The sequence below is a fragment of the Cupressus sempervirens genome, chromosome 11, assembly GCF_028749045.1.
Source record: "Cupressus sempervirens isolate cs-2001-9-10 chromosome 11, ASM2874904v1, whole genome shotgun sequence".
NCBI classification, from domain to species: Eukaryota; Viridiplantae; Streptophyta; class Pinopsida; order Cupressales; family Cupressaceae; genus Cupressus; species Cupressus sempervirens.
The window spans coordinates 650,311,135-650,325,541 of NC_143128.1; the positions used below are offsets into that span (position 1 = coordinate 650,311,135).

At 33.3% G+C, this 14,407-nt stretch overlaps 1 pseudogene; it reads right to left on the minus strand.

Annotated features, from left to right (window-relative positions):
* Window positions 1–13,061: 13,061 nt before the first annotated feature.
* Window positions 13,062–13,845, minus strand: LOC149531446 (polyubiquitin-like; annotated as a pseudogene).
* Between the last annotated feature and the right edge of the window lie 562 nt (window positions 13,846–14,407).

A 14,407-nucleotide genomic window follows, 5' to 3' on the forward strand; every position in this document is an offset into this window, starting at 1 on the left:
TCTAAATATTATTTTGCAGGTATTACTTGTCCCAAACTAACACTAGTAGTGGGGACATTAATATGGTATCAGAGCATGATCTACCATCCTATAGGGTGAATAGAATTATAAGTATTTCAATTGATAAAATGTCAAATTATTGAATATGATTATATGAATGAAAAATATAAGTTCATAAAGGTAAGTGATTTTGTCGATTTGGGAGAGGTGGAGTAAATCCACTTGCGATAGGTAGACTTCAAGATGGGCAAGAACATGATTCCTAATACCTTAAAGGATCCTACTCATAGATGAGTATGTAGTGCCCAAAGACATTTAAATTTTCACCTCTTGAGTAGTGCATGCAATAACCATACAAGATCAAAATGTTAACTATCAAATTCAATTTCATTTTGAAAGGAAAGCATTAAATGAATCATCAACTACATGATATTGAAACTAGCAAGATCAACCATACCATAGCTTTGATTATAAAGTCAACAATCAAATCATACTTTGAATCAATTGAGAAAATCACTAACTTCAAAATCTATATTTTCCATTGTATGATACTCAAATTGTCAAGACACAAAATCAATACAACAATCATCAATCATGTTCACTCAGTCACAAAACATTCAAGTTGAATTACCTATGTGTTCATGAATCTACCCTAACTCTGTGTCATCACTCAACTCAAACAAAAAGGAAATTGAATAAGTTGTACAATAAAATCTAAGGGTTTATTAAGATCTAAAAAGTCAATGAAAATCATAATTGCTTGAGGACAAGCAATTTCGAGAGGGTAGGACTACAATATCCCCTCTAAATAAAAAAAGAAAATCTAATATTGATCATAATTTGTATTCCTAATTGTTTACTAATTAAATGATTAATAAAATACAAATAGATAGATTAGTAAATAAATAACTATTAAATAAATATATTATAAAATATAAGTAATGAGTATTTACAAATGTCAATATAGAAATGAATAAAATTAATAAATCTTATTACTCACTCCTAGCCATACTTCCTAAATACACAAAAAATTAGTATTTTTAAAGTGGACAAAATGTAATGCCTACCCCTACTTGAGTTTTATAATTTGTTTTGACTGGATTCTTTTAGGCCTATTCTATTATTATGTTTTATGATTAGCAGTGTTGGAATACCGTTATTGATTAATTGTATTTCATATTTAGTTAATATATGTGTTGAGTTACTTTAGTACTAGTTATTTTAGTTATTTCATGATTGTTTCGATGATGATATATATGTTCATTTAGTGATTTTCAGTTATTTAATGATGTTAGTTAGACGAATGATTTTTATGTGGATTCTATGGATACTTACCCCATACTTGCATGTGTATGGTGTGCATGTATGTTTTCTTTATGTTTGACGTTTCTGATGTGGTTGAGGAAGGGAGTCGTAGTCACCTGCTAGTCAGGATCTACATGATGAACCACTTCCTACCATTGCTTGCTTAGTTTAATATTGTGTTTGCACATACGTGAATATTATGCAGATTGTAGGTATTGGGTATTGACTTCCCTAAATTGCATGATGAGTATACCTTATCGTAGTATTTCAATGGTATAAGTGGGGAGATAACTCTTGAGTCCAAATCCTAAACCCTAAGCCAATTGTCCTAGAAAATAGGACAACTATCGAAGTTAGTTTACCCATCCAAATTCATCAAGTGACATGAATTCGTGATTTTGACCTTGGAGTTTCATTATGTTCTTTGCCTTCAGTTGAGTTGTCATTTTTGGTTTTGTGGGTATGTGGTGATTTTCAGTTATAATTAAATCAAATTGAAAGATAATTTAATGATTTAATTTAAGAAAAAATTTACAAAGAAATTTGATATTTAATTATATTTAATTAATTGAGAAATTAATAAAATAAAAGAATTAAATTTAAAGATTTTATTAAAATTCTATTTTGATGTATTTATATTTATTTAATTTATTGATAATTATTTAGGAGTTTTATTTTAATAATAAACTCTAAATAATGTTATTAATTAAGTTAATAAAAATATTATTAAAAATGTCTCATGAATTAATTAATAAAAGAATTAAATTTAAAGATTTTATTAAAGTTCTTTTTTTGGCGTATTTATATTTATTTAATTTAATGATAATTATTTAAGATTTTTTTTTAATAATAAACTCTAAATAATGTTATTAATTAAGTTAACTAGCTTATATATAATTTATATATATATAATAAGCCGAGAGATATCCTTCTAAGGCGCTTATTGCACTGAGATAATTTATGACAATAGGCACCTCAAGAAGGATATCTCTTGACTTATTATATATAAAAATTATATATAAGCTATAGACACTTAAAATCATCCCTAAACACTATATTAATTAATTTTAATATTGCCCGTGACATTGTAATTAATTATCAATTAATTAATTATATTGCTCACATTTTTCTACTTATTTAATTAAACTAATTAATTAAATGAGTTCATTCTCCTAGGTATTTAAATTTAATTTAAATACTCCTATCCTTAATGTGTTAAATTAATTTAACACATGATCCACCATGTTTCCCCATTTTTAAATAAATTTTATTTATTTAACCCTCACATTCCATTAATTCTTCTAAACCCATGATTAAACTAAATTTCATTTAATTTAATCTTAAGCCTAACCTAGAGCCTAGCCTATACCCATCATTTTCATCCTCTTAAGCCTACTTCTTCTCTAATCCCACTTAATCATTCCTAATCATCTCCCTTATCCCCCTCATTAGCCTAAGAGTGTGCTCACACATGTGTGAGATGGCATGCCTACACACTCTTGTCTCCCACTCTTCTTCTCAAGTTTACTCACACATGTGTGAGCAAACTTTGAATTCTTGACCATTTGCATGGCTTGTATGTCACCTTATGTGGCATCTACATGGATGCCACCTCACTAAGCCCTCCCTCAAGCCTATAAATAGAGGGCTTGTCTCAAGCATTTGCATCTCCCATTTTTGCATTGTTACCATGTCATTTTTAGTTTTGAGTTCTCATTCTAAGAGTTCGCATTCTAGTGTGATTTTCATAAAGATTTCTAAGATCATACTAACAATTTGGTAGCTGATTTAGTTTACATCATGCATTGTTAATCTAATTTTTACATGCATTTGTAGCTTCATTTTAGCTTGCATTTTTATCATAGTTGCATATCTAGTTAGTTCTTTCATTGCATATCATCTTCATCCTTAAATGCTTTCAAGAATGGCTCTCTCCATAGCTATTTCTTGAAGTATTCTTCATCTCATTTAGTCTAGATTCATATCTTACTTGCATACACACTTGCACTCACTCACTCAAGAGATTTTATTATTGTTGTGTTTGGGAGAGCACACCAAACATACCTCCATGTCCTAGCACACCAACATGGCCTCTCATGGGTGCCTTTTTTGAGTTGTAGAGGTGGCTGGAAGGTTGGATTTGTTGGTTGCCTAGGGTTGCAAAACCCAAGCAAGCATTACTTAATGTTTGTTTTTCTCATGTTGATGAATCTTTGATGCATTTTGAAGGTTTTAAACTACTATTTGTTTGTTAACCCATGCTTCTTGTAGGTCACATTTTCTAGCACACATTTTGGCATGCCCATTGGGAGCCATGTCCCTAATTTTCATCCAAAAATCTGTCAAAAAATTCATAATCTGTTGCTGAAAACTTCGTTTTGTCGTCTGTGTTGAACGCAATGTCGTCTGTGTTCTGTCGTCTTCACAAATTGGCATCTCTGCATTTTTTCTATTTTTTTAAAAAAAATTATTCTGTCGTCTACGAATTTTGTTTGTCGTCTCCACTTCGTAGATTGTCGTCTGCGTTGTGGGCGAACTAAATTGTCATCTCCACATCTAAAATTGTCGTCTGCAATTTTTCGGTGACCTATTTTGTCATCTGTAATTTTTTGGCGACTTTCTATTCTGTCGTCTACGGTATTTTATCTTCTGCGTAGTTTGTTGGCTGCGCATTCTGTCGTCTCTGCTTGCATTCTGTCATCTAAAAAAAAATTTCTTTTTTTTTTAAAGTATAAATCAAATTTTGACTTTTGGTGGTTCCGTACGAATTAGGTCATTTCAAGCATATTTATGTATAGAAAAAATATCAAAAAAAGTTAAAATGAATTTTTTCCCATAGTAAAGTCTTCATTTTGGTATTTTTCTTGTGAGGCTAATCAAGTTTGTTTTTTTCTTGCAAATTGGAGCATTTTAAACACCTAACCATATTTTCTTGCAGGTTTTTCTTAATATTTTATTGCTCTTGGAAATTAAGCTTGAAAGACTTAAAACAAACAATAGTGATTTTCATCACTAAGGGAGTTTGTAGTGATTTTTATCACTTAAACTTAAGGGTCAATGAACTTGCATGTTTAATCACTTTCATTTGAATGTATGATGCAAGTTAATAGGTAAATCCTAAACACACTCTTGAATGCCTAAAGGAAAACTTTTGTGAATGATCACACCTTTGTTAGAATCATGTTTAGGGTAGCAAACATTTAGATTTGGTGCATAAAAAGAACTCACACTATCTTGAATGAATTAAGGGATAATGGACATGTATGCCTAGGCTAGATCACATTTGGGTTTGGTGCTTAAAATGAAGTGACACACTCTTGAATGTCATAAAGTAAATTGATTTTATTTTTAGCATCTTTCATTTTCAATCATTTTTCTTATGCACACGCTCGATTTACTTTCTTGTTGACGAATCCACGCTTTCATTTATGTTGACAACAATTTCAAGTTGGAAAGAACATTGTATGCTTTAAACACGTGTGTCTTCAAGTAGATTACAAAACCTAAAGTTTTATTGGGAAAGAACATGTGTCTTTTCAACCCCGAGGCCACTTACGTATTCTCTCCCCTCGTGCCTTCGGGTGATCTTGGATGCACAAGAAATAAGTGGCCTTGTTTTTCTTTTTTTTAGGAGGCCTGCTTGGGGATTTCATTACCCCTTGGGATGACCTCAACTCCCATGTTTTGGCGGAGTATAAATATCGGGAGGTGAATTGAAAGACACCTCTCTTGGAAGCATAATATTGTCACTCTTGGCTAAGCCCCAAAGAACTTTATACCTTTGAAAAGTGAAGGAGGAGATTTGGGTTACCATCTCCCCCCGACTGTGTGGCAGTATTTTTTTTATCTACAGATTTGGACCTCACGTACCTTGTGTATATCGAGGACACCCTCTAGTTGATCCTTGTACATCCTAGTCAAAACCTTATAATATTGTTGGTGTGTTTGACGTTCTTGAGTGTTTGAAACACACTTGCCTTGTACATATTTCCTTGTTTGATTTTGCATCTTAAACCTAAAAATCCAAAAACATCATAAAACATAAAAACCCAAAAAAATCATAAAACTTCAAAAATCCAAAAAAATCAAAACATTTCAAAAACAAAAAAAATAAGCTCATGTTTTCTCCATCACTTCTTCTATCCATTCATCCCATCATCATCATGCATCTTTTGTCTTAATCACATTCTTAATCATTCCTCAAAATCTTAATCATCTCTATTCATCCAAATCATTTCTTAATCACTCAATCAAATCCATAATCTTCATCCTAATCATGGTTCATAATCCATATCAAGATCCAATTCCTTCATTCAATGATTCATCCTCATGATTCTTAATCCAATCCCTTGTCAAATTTATCCCTTTCTAATCCAATCTTGATCCAATTCATCCAAAATCAATCAATCTTTTTTCATCTATTCAAATATTCTTCTAATTTAATCTTCATAAAATCATTCTACTTTGGACATAGGAGCATTATCATCAACATGGGACTTTAATTCAAATCTCACATTCACTTGTTCACAATATCATAGGGTTTTTATCAATTCAAATCAAACCCTCATCTGATTCAATCCAATCAATATCAAGTCAAATCTAATTCAAATCAAATCGACACAAAGTCCAACTTTCTCCTAGTCCTAAGTTCATATTTCATTCATCATCGAATCTTTTTTCACTCTTCCTCTAGCATTCATGGATCCAAATTTGCTTAATCAAATGGTTGACAATCTTCAAAGACAATATGGAGTCATACCTCCTATTCAACCTACATATCAAATTCATCCTCAACACTTCATATCCAACTCTCATCCACCCCATGCTCATTATTCTTCTACCTTTGACAAGGGAAATCCACCTCATTATCCTTGCACTACATACGCTTCTATTCATAGCCCACACACTTCCTCAAACACAAATGACCTTGCCAAGGAAATGGAACAACTAAAGAATTATCTCTTAGCAAGTCAAAAAAAGAGAGGCCACCTTCCATGCCATGTGTCCTCTTCCCCCATGTTTCGAATATCCTAGTCCTCATGTCCCATCCAACCCCAATCCTCCATGCAATTCCCTCCACAACCCTAATCCTCCAAAAATAGCATCTCCACCTCATAAGGGGTATTTCTCATCGTTCATTGCTAAGTGTAAAATTCAAGATAAATTGAGCCAATCACCCAAAGTTCTTCCTCCAAAGCGTGTCACTATAGATTCCTCTTCTCTAGATCTAAGCATTTGTCTATCCCCTCGTTCCCCTATCCCTCAAGATCCATCCCTCCTAGACCATCTCATGATTCCCTTCCTAATCAAGATCAAGACATTCCATATACCGCACACCTTACCAATTCCCCTCCATCTCAAGAGTCAACATCCTTCCATCCTCTACTTCATGTAGACGTTCATTCTACTCCATCCATTAACACTCCTCCATGTCAAGATCAAATCACGCCACCTCATGGTTCCATTCCAACATATGATTCTAGTCCATCTCATGATCCATTCATTCCACCACATGGTCCTCTTCTAAGTCAAGATCAAAGCACCCTTTCATATGCCTTTCATGATCCCATTCCATCACAAGATCTTTTTATCCCTCATGATCCGCCTTGTGATCCCAATCCTCCACATGATCCTACCACTCATGAACCCCATCTACCTGGACTCACATCTTGTATTGAAAATGATAAGTATCCCATTGAAGCAATAACATCTCAAGATGTTGGTATGCCTTCTACTTCTTCCAACTCTGAACTTCCTCCATCCAAACCTAAAGCTTCCCATCCTCCATATTCTAAGTCCCTTTTGGGACCTTATATCCATATTCCCATTCCTTCCTCACTTTCATTCATTCTAGGTCCTTATGTTCCACCGCCAAACCCTTCATCTCTTCCACCCATTTTGGGTCCTTACATATATTCATCCACCATATCCATGTCTTCCACCTCATCCCCTAATAAAGATCAACAAAGGTACACATCCTTGAATTCCTTCCCACATTCACCATCCATAAGCTCTCCATCTCATTTACCTCCATGCACCCATACCATAGCCAATGGCAACAAATTGGATGCAAAAGAAAGAGAGAATAAAGCCAAAAATCCACAAAAATCTAAGGATCAACATGTCCCTTCTAAATGACATGGTCAAGAAAAGAAAAATATGATCCAAAGCAAAATCAAAAGGCCACAAAGGTTGAAAATCAAAAATGCCAAAATTTTGTAGATCCCAAAGCTACTTAATGTAGCAATGAATCTCAAAGAAAGATTCCAAATATCATCCAATTCTGCTAATCCAAAGGCTTCCCTCATTCATAAAACATCCCAGCTTCCATTTTCTAAATCCATTTTGGGTCCTTATGCCCCAAAATCCACCACCCTAAATCCATAATCTCCTTCATCCATTTTGGGTCCCTATATCCCAAAATCCACACTTATATATGCTCCACAATTTCCTCCTTTCCATCACCCTTCCAGGTGTGTGCCATTGACGATCTTTTCGCCTCCTTCATCCATTCATTCACAAGTCTTCCAACCTAGCCTCCATCAACCATGTCTTCCTACTACCCACACCACCACCTTAATCCAATCTTTTTCACAAGCCATTTTCCTTCGTTCACTATCCTACCAAAATCTAGGAGAAAATAGTAAAAATTCCTTGAAAATAAAAAAGAAAGGAAAAAAATATCAAGGGATACCATCCATATAAATAGATGCTTGAGTCCTCCCTTCATTTTCCTATCATGCATTCATTGCCTTCCTCTTCCACTTATCCATCCATTCACTTTTCATCTTCCACTTGCACTCTACACTGGGGGCAAGCTCCATCTATACTACACTTACATACATATCTTCCATACTTCCATCTACCATTCATCATCTGCTTCCATCTTTGATCTTGACTTTCACTTTTATTTCATACATCCATATCCCTTGCACATTGTCCATCCATTTTTCTACATACTTCCATAATCCCTTCATATCTTTGATTTTGACATACTATCCATCTCTTGCATTCCATAGTCCTTATCATGTTCATTTCATCCATTTTCCATCCATAGTCCTACATACTTCCATCCTTTTTTCATATGTCCGTGATCTTGGTCATCCCTTCCATCCCATCCCCTTCATATTGCACACTTCATCCACACCCTTCATATCATTACCCCTTTTCAATACCCTCCCTCCCATATCCCTTATTCATTCCATTTTCATACCCATGCTCGTGATCACTATTAGAGGCACAATAACAAAATGTTCATACATTCTTTGGAAGAGCACATGCCTTCTTTTCCTCCACACGCTAGCCTTCATACCATCTTTCCCTTTTCATGCATCCTTTCCCACCATATTTCCTTCTATTTTCCTATCCTTGGTATGGGGCATTGGGATTCCTTTAAAACATGATCCTTGGCTCCGTATTTTCCACTACCATATCATTTGGCCCCTCATATCCTTTCACTATTCCTTGCATCCACCAACATCACATTGCTTTTCCTCCATTTTCCATTCCTTGGTTATCCCTTGTCATTGGTCCCAATCCATTCTATTCTACATTCATTCAATCAATTCATTTCTATCCATTCTATGCATTCGTTCATATCACATTTGATCTAATTCTTCCAACTCACTTCAATCAATTCATTGCTCCTCTAATCTAATCATATTCCCTTCTTCTAATCATTTCATTCAAATCATTTCCTTAATCAATTCCTTCATTTTTCCATCTATTTGCATATACCTTAATCAAATTTCTAGTCTTCCATTCAACACATTTTCCTCTATCAAACATTTATCACTTCCTCTCTCGTATTCCCCTTCCATTCCAATTCAATTCATCCATTATCTTATCTTATCCACATTCTTCTATTTCTCTCATGACACTAAGCTTCAACCCATCAAACTGAGCTTATCAAAATAGTGATTGCAAATAAACTTACACAAATTCACACTTAGACTAAATGATTTAAGAACATTGTTCCTTTCACACTATTTCCAGCGAACAATCACATACATTTCAATACAATTCAATCCAACAATCAAATTTTGCCTTACAGGATGAACCCTTCCTATACAGGCTTAACAAATTTCACTATCATAATCAAGTTCATGGCAAGAACTAGGAATTGAATGACTACTTGGTCAAAAAGTATTTTTGTCAATTTTATCTTTGTGTGTCAGTAATAGCCTCTCCATGTGTGCCTCGATCTTCAATATCTTGGTATCATTTGAATGGCTTAACCTGATTACACGTGTCATTTTGCAATATGATCTATTTTTCATGATTCTTTAGCACATCTCGGTTAGTTTTTGAGTTATGATTATGCATTGCTCACTAGCGGCAATGGGTTAGCACACTTTCCACCAAGATCCCGAACAAGACTTTGGGTGTGCCCAGATCTCTCTAGTGTGTACATGTCATTTTTTCCATCATGACTCTGAAACCTATATCTATTGTGTTGAAAGTCTAGTCCACGCAAAGGAATATTGTCATCTATGCTACTATAGCATTTGATGCATAACTCCTCTTGCAAAATCAAAATAAGGTGTGCTCTCCATATGAACACAACTGAATCTCATGCATTCATGTAGTTAAGTTGCATTTAGATTAATCATTATCCACTTCACCCCGCTTCATGTCAAGCTTACCAACAAGTCATGCAAGGTCATCTTTTAAGCCTTTTCTCTTTCCCTTTTCCTTCCCATGTCTATTTTCGAGAAAATGGGGCAAAATATATTCATTTTCACCCCATTTCCTTGAGGGGGCACCCTCTTCCCCTTTCATACTTTGACACAACTCCTAGGACTCCTATCCTTCTTTGGGGCAACCTATATTTTCTTTTCTTTGATATCATGTCGTCCCAATATCACATCAAAGAGTGGCAAAATGAAGACACTTAAAATTGTCCCTAAACACTATATTAATTAATTTTAATATTGCTCGTGACATTGTAATTAATTAATAATATTTCTCACATTCCTCTACTTATTTAATTAAACTAATTAATTAAATGAGTTCATTCTCCTAGGTATTTAAATTTAATTTAAATACTCCTAGCCTTAATGTGTTAAATTAATTTAACGCATGATCATCCATGTTTCCCTATTTTTAAATAAATTTTATTTATTTAGCCCTCACATCCCATTAATTCTTCTAAACCCATGATTAAATTAAATTTCATTTAATTTAATCTTAAGCCTAACCTAGAGCCTAGCCTATACCCATCATTTTCATCCTCTTAAGCCTACTTCTTCTTTAATCCCACTTAATCATTCCTAATCATCTCCCTAATCCCCCTCATTAGCCTAAGAGTGTGCTCACACATGTGTGAGATGGCATGCCTACACACTCTTGTCTCCCACTCTTCTTCTCAAGTATGCTCACACATGTGTGAGCAAACTTTGAATTCTTGACCATTTTCATGGCTTGCATGTCACCTTATGTGGCATCTACATGGATGCCACCTCACCAAACCCTCCCTCAAGCCTATAAATAGAGGGCTTGTCTCAAGCATTTGCATCTCCCATTTTTGCATTGTTACCATGCCATTTTTATTTTTGAGTTCTCATTCTAAGAGTTTGCATTGTAGTTTGATTTTCATAGAGATTTCTAGGATCATACTAAAAATTTGGTAGCTGATTTAGTTTACATCATGCATTGTTAATCTAATTTTTACATGCATTTGTAGCTCCATTTTAGCTTGCATTTTTATCATAGTTGCATATCTAGTTAGTTCTTTCATTGCATATCATCTTCATCCTTGAATGCTTTCAAAGAATGGCTCTCTCCATAGCTATTTCTTGAGGTATTCTTCATCTCATTTAGTCTAGATTCATATCTTACTTGAATACACACTTGCACTCACTCACTCAAGAGATTTCGTTATTGTTGTGTTTGGGAGAGCACACCAAACATACCTCCCCATCCTAACACACCAACATGGCCTCTCATGGGTGCCTTTGTTGAGCTGTAGAGGTGGCTGGAAGGTTGGATTTGTTGGTTGCTTGGGGTTGCAAAACCCAAGCAAGCATTACTTAATGTTTGTTCTTTTCATGTTGATGAATCTTTGATGCATTTTGAAGGTTTTAAACTAGTGTTTGTTTTTTAACCCATGCTTCTTGCAAGTCACATTTTCTAGCACACATAAGCTAGTAGGAGTCACAATGGAAAATGAAATACATCATTAGTAAATAAAATAATTGTAGGTTAACAGGATATCCACATGATATATTACATTAATATATCCACATGAAATGAAGAAAGGGTCATATCTATGTCATATTAGGATATATCTCTCTCCCTCGCCCTATTTAGCCTCTATGTATATCTCATATCTTTCACCCTCTTATCTCTCCCATATCTTTATCTTGCAATCTCTCTCTATGTTAACCTCATGTCTATAGCCTTATATCCCCTTATCTTACTTTCTCTCACACATCTCTTTATCTCTCAAAATCATTGTCTATATCTACCTTATGTCTCACACACTCTTTCCCTTGTCTCACTCTCTATTATGCCCCTCATGTTATTATTAGGACCTACTCTCTCTCTCTCTCTCTCTCTCTCTCTCTCTCTCTCTCTCTCTCTCTCTCTACCCTCTATGTCTATCTCATATCTTTCACCCTTTTATCTCTCTTGTATCTTTACTACACAATCTCTCTCTATGTCAACCTCGTGTCTCTAGCTCTATATCCCATTTTCTTACTCTCTCTTTTGTCATGTCCTCTCTCTCACATCTCTTCATCTCTCAAAATATTTCTCTATTTCTACCTCATTCCTTACATGCTCTCACTCTCACTCTCTATATATTATGCCCCTAGTACTATTATTAGGACCTCTCTCTCTCTCTCTCTCTCTCTCTCTCTCTCTCTCTCTCTCTCTCTCTCTAGCATCATCATCCTACCTATCTATCTAAACACTAATTATCCTTCTTCTTGTGATCTATTGATCTCTCTTCCCCTCATTTTATTTGTCTTCCTTAGTATGTTAGTTAAGTGGTCATGGTGTTCCTTTAGAGGTTTAAAATTAGTTACTAAAATTTAAACTTTATAAATCTTTTTAAAAAGATGAAACTTCTATTTTTTGCATAAAGATTTTTTCAATTAACAAGATAAAAAACAACTTCAAAACTTAATATTATTAACATTCATGCTTTCAAATTTTAAAATTATTTCTATTATAATGTAAAATCTTTCTATTTGATAAATTCAAAGAGTTTTCAAGAAAAATAGAATGTTTAGATAGTAAATATGTTAAAAGATTTCTTCTTTCATAGATTTATATTATGCTTTATACATTTAAAAAATTAATAATTGAAAAGAATGGAGAAATATGTAATTTGTTCATGATAAAACTGCAGGGAAAGGGTTGAAACTAAAACATTTTTTTTCATGGTTAAAATATGTAAAGTTTAAAATATGTGTTTACTTCTAAAGAATTCATAAAATATCATTAATAATAGAAAGTAAAAAATATTTATAATCAATTTAAAAATAAAATAATTTATTTTTCTAATTAAGTGATAGGAGAAATATTTTATAGCTTTTTAATATTCTCATTAATAAATGTTTCTAATTGTTTTAAAATAAAAGTTAGATATTTCTATATTTTCTTTAAACAAAGATGTTTATTCATTAGAAATTCATAAAGAAAATATATAGAACATATAATAATAACTTTTGAAAAATCTCCTCTAGTTTAGAAAAGCAATAATATTGTTTTAGTAACTTTTGAAAAAACTTCTCTAACTTAGAAAAGCGCTAGAGTGTCTTACCATCTTCCAGTCTTCCAATCTTTCGAGCAAAATACAGTTTCTGTTCAACTACAGGAATTCCCTCTTTCTCCTCAATTTCATACATGACATTGTCAATTGTATACCAGCTTTCAACTTCAAGAGTAATGATCTTTCCTGTTAAGGTCTTTACATAAATCTTCATACCACTACAAGGGCGAGGCATGGATTTCTTCACAATGCCATAATCCGCCATAATCCTTTTGTCCTGCAATTCTTCTCCAGCATAGATCAAAATCTATTTGTCTAGAGGAATCCCTTCCTAGCTTATCTTGAATCTTGGTCTTTACAGTTGCTATTGTGTCCAAGCTCTCAACTGCAAGTTTGAAGATCTTCCCACTCAAATGCTTAATAGATATTTGCATTCCACCACAGAGCTAAAGGACGAGGAATAGATTACATTCCTCTTGAATGCCATAATGAGCAACTATCCTCCCATATTCCAGTTGCTTTCCAACAAAAACAAAATTCTGTTGATCCATAAGAATGCCCTAATTTTCTTGAATCTTTGTCTTGAAATTGTCAATTGTATTTGATCTCTCAACCTCAAGAGTAATTATTTTACTAGTCAAAGCCTTGACAAATATTTGCATCCCTCTCATCAGATGAACAGGGGATTCTCTTTTAAAATTATAATCGTTGATTCTGTTGTCATCTTCTAATTGATTTCCAGCAAATATCAATCTCTATTGATTAGGGAAATCATTTATGTCTTTAATCTTTCCACAAGATGTTCTCACAGATGTCTGCATGGTGATAGAGATTGAAAAAGATAAGAATAAATAATACAGATCAAGAAATTATTGGCGGAACAAACTTTGTTTATGTGAAATTCAAAGCAATTTAGATAACGCATTTAATTGAGATGATTTGTAACGTCTGGCCCAATTTAGAAATTGATTTATGTTATATATGCCCATTACAAGCCATTATGTATTATTGTCGCAATTTGAATCATTAAAGAAAGATATAATATCATTTGCATGACTGTAGCACTTTTGTTAAAACATTATTATTCAATCAATCATCTTCATCTTTACCATTGGTTACCTGTCAAATTTTATCAAAATAGCTAAATGTTTACATTGAAGATTGCTCCCACTGTAAGAAGCCTCTCAGCTTAATAAATATATTATTAAAAATGTCTCTTGAATTACTTAAATAAAAGAATAAAATTTAGAGATAAAGTTATAGTTCTAATTTTGGTGTATTTATAATTATTTAATTTAATAATAATTTATTTAGGAGTTTTATTTTAATTAATAAACTCTAAAAAATATTATTAGTTAAATTAATAAATATTGTATTAAAATG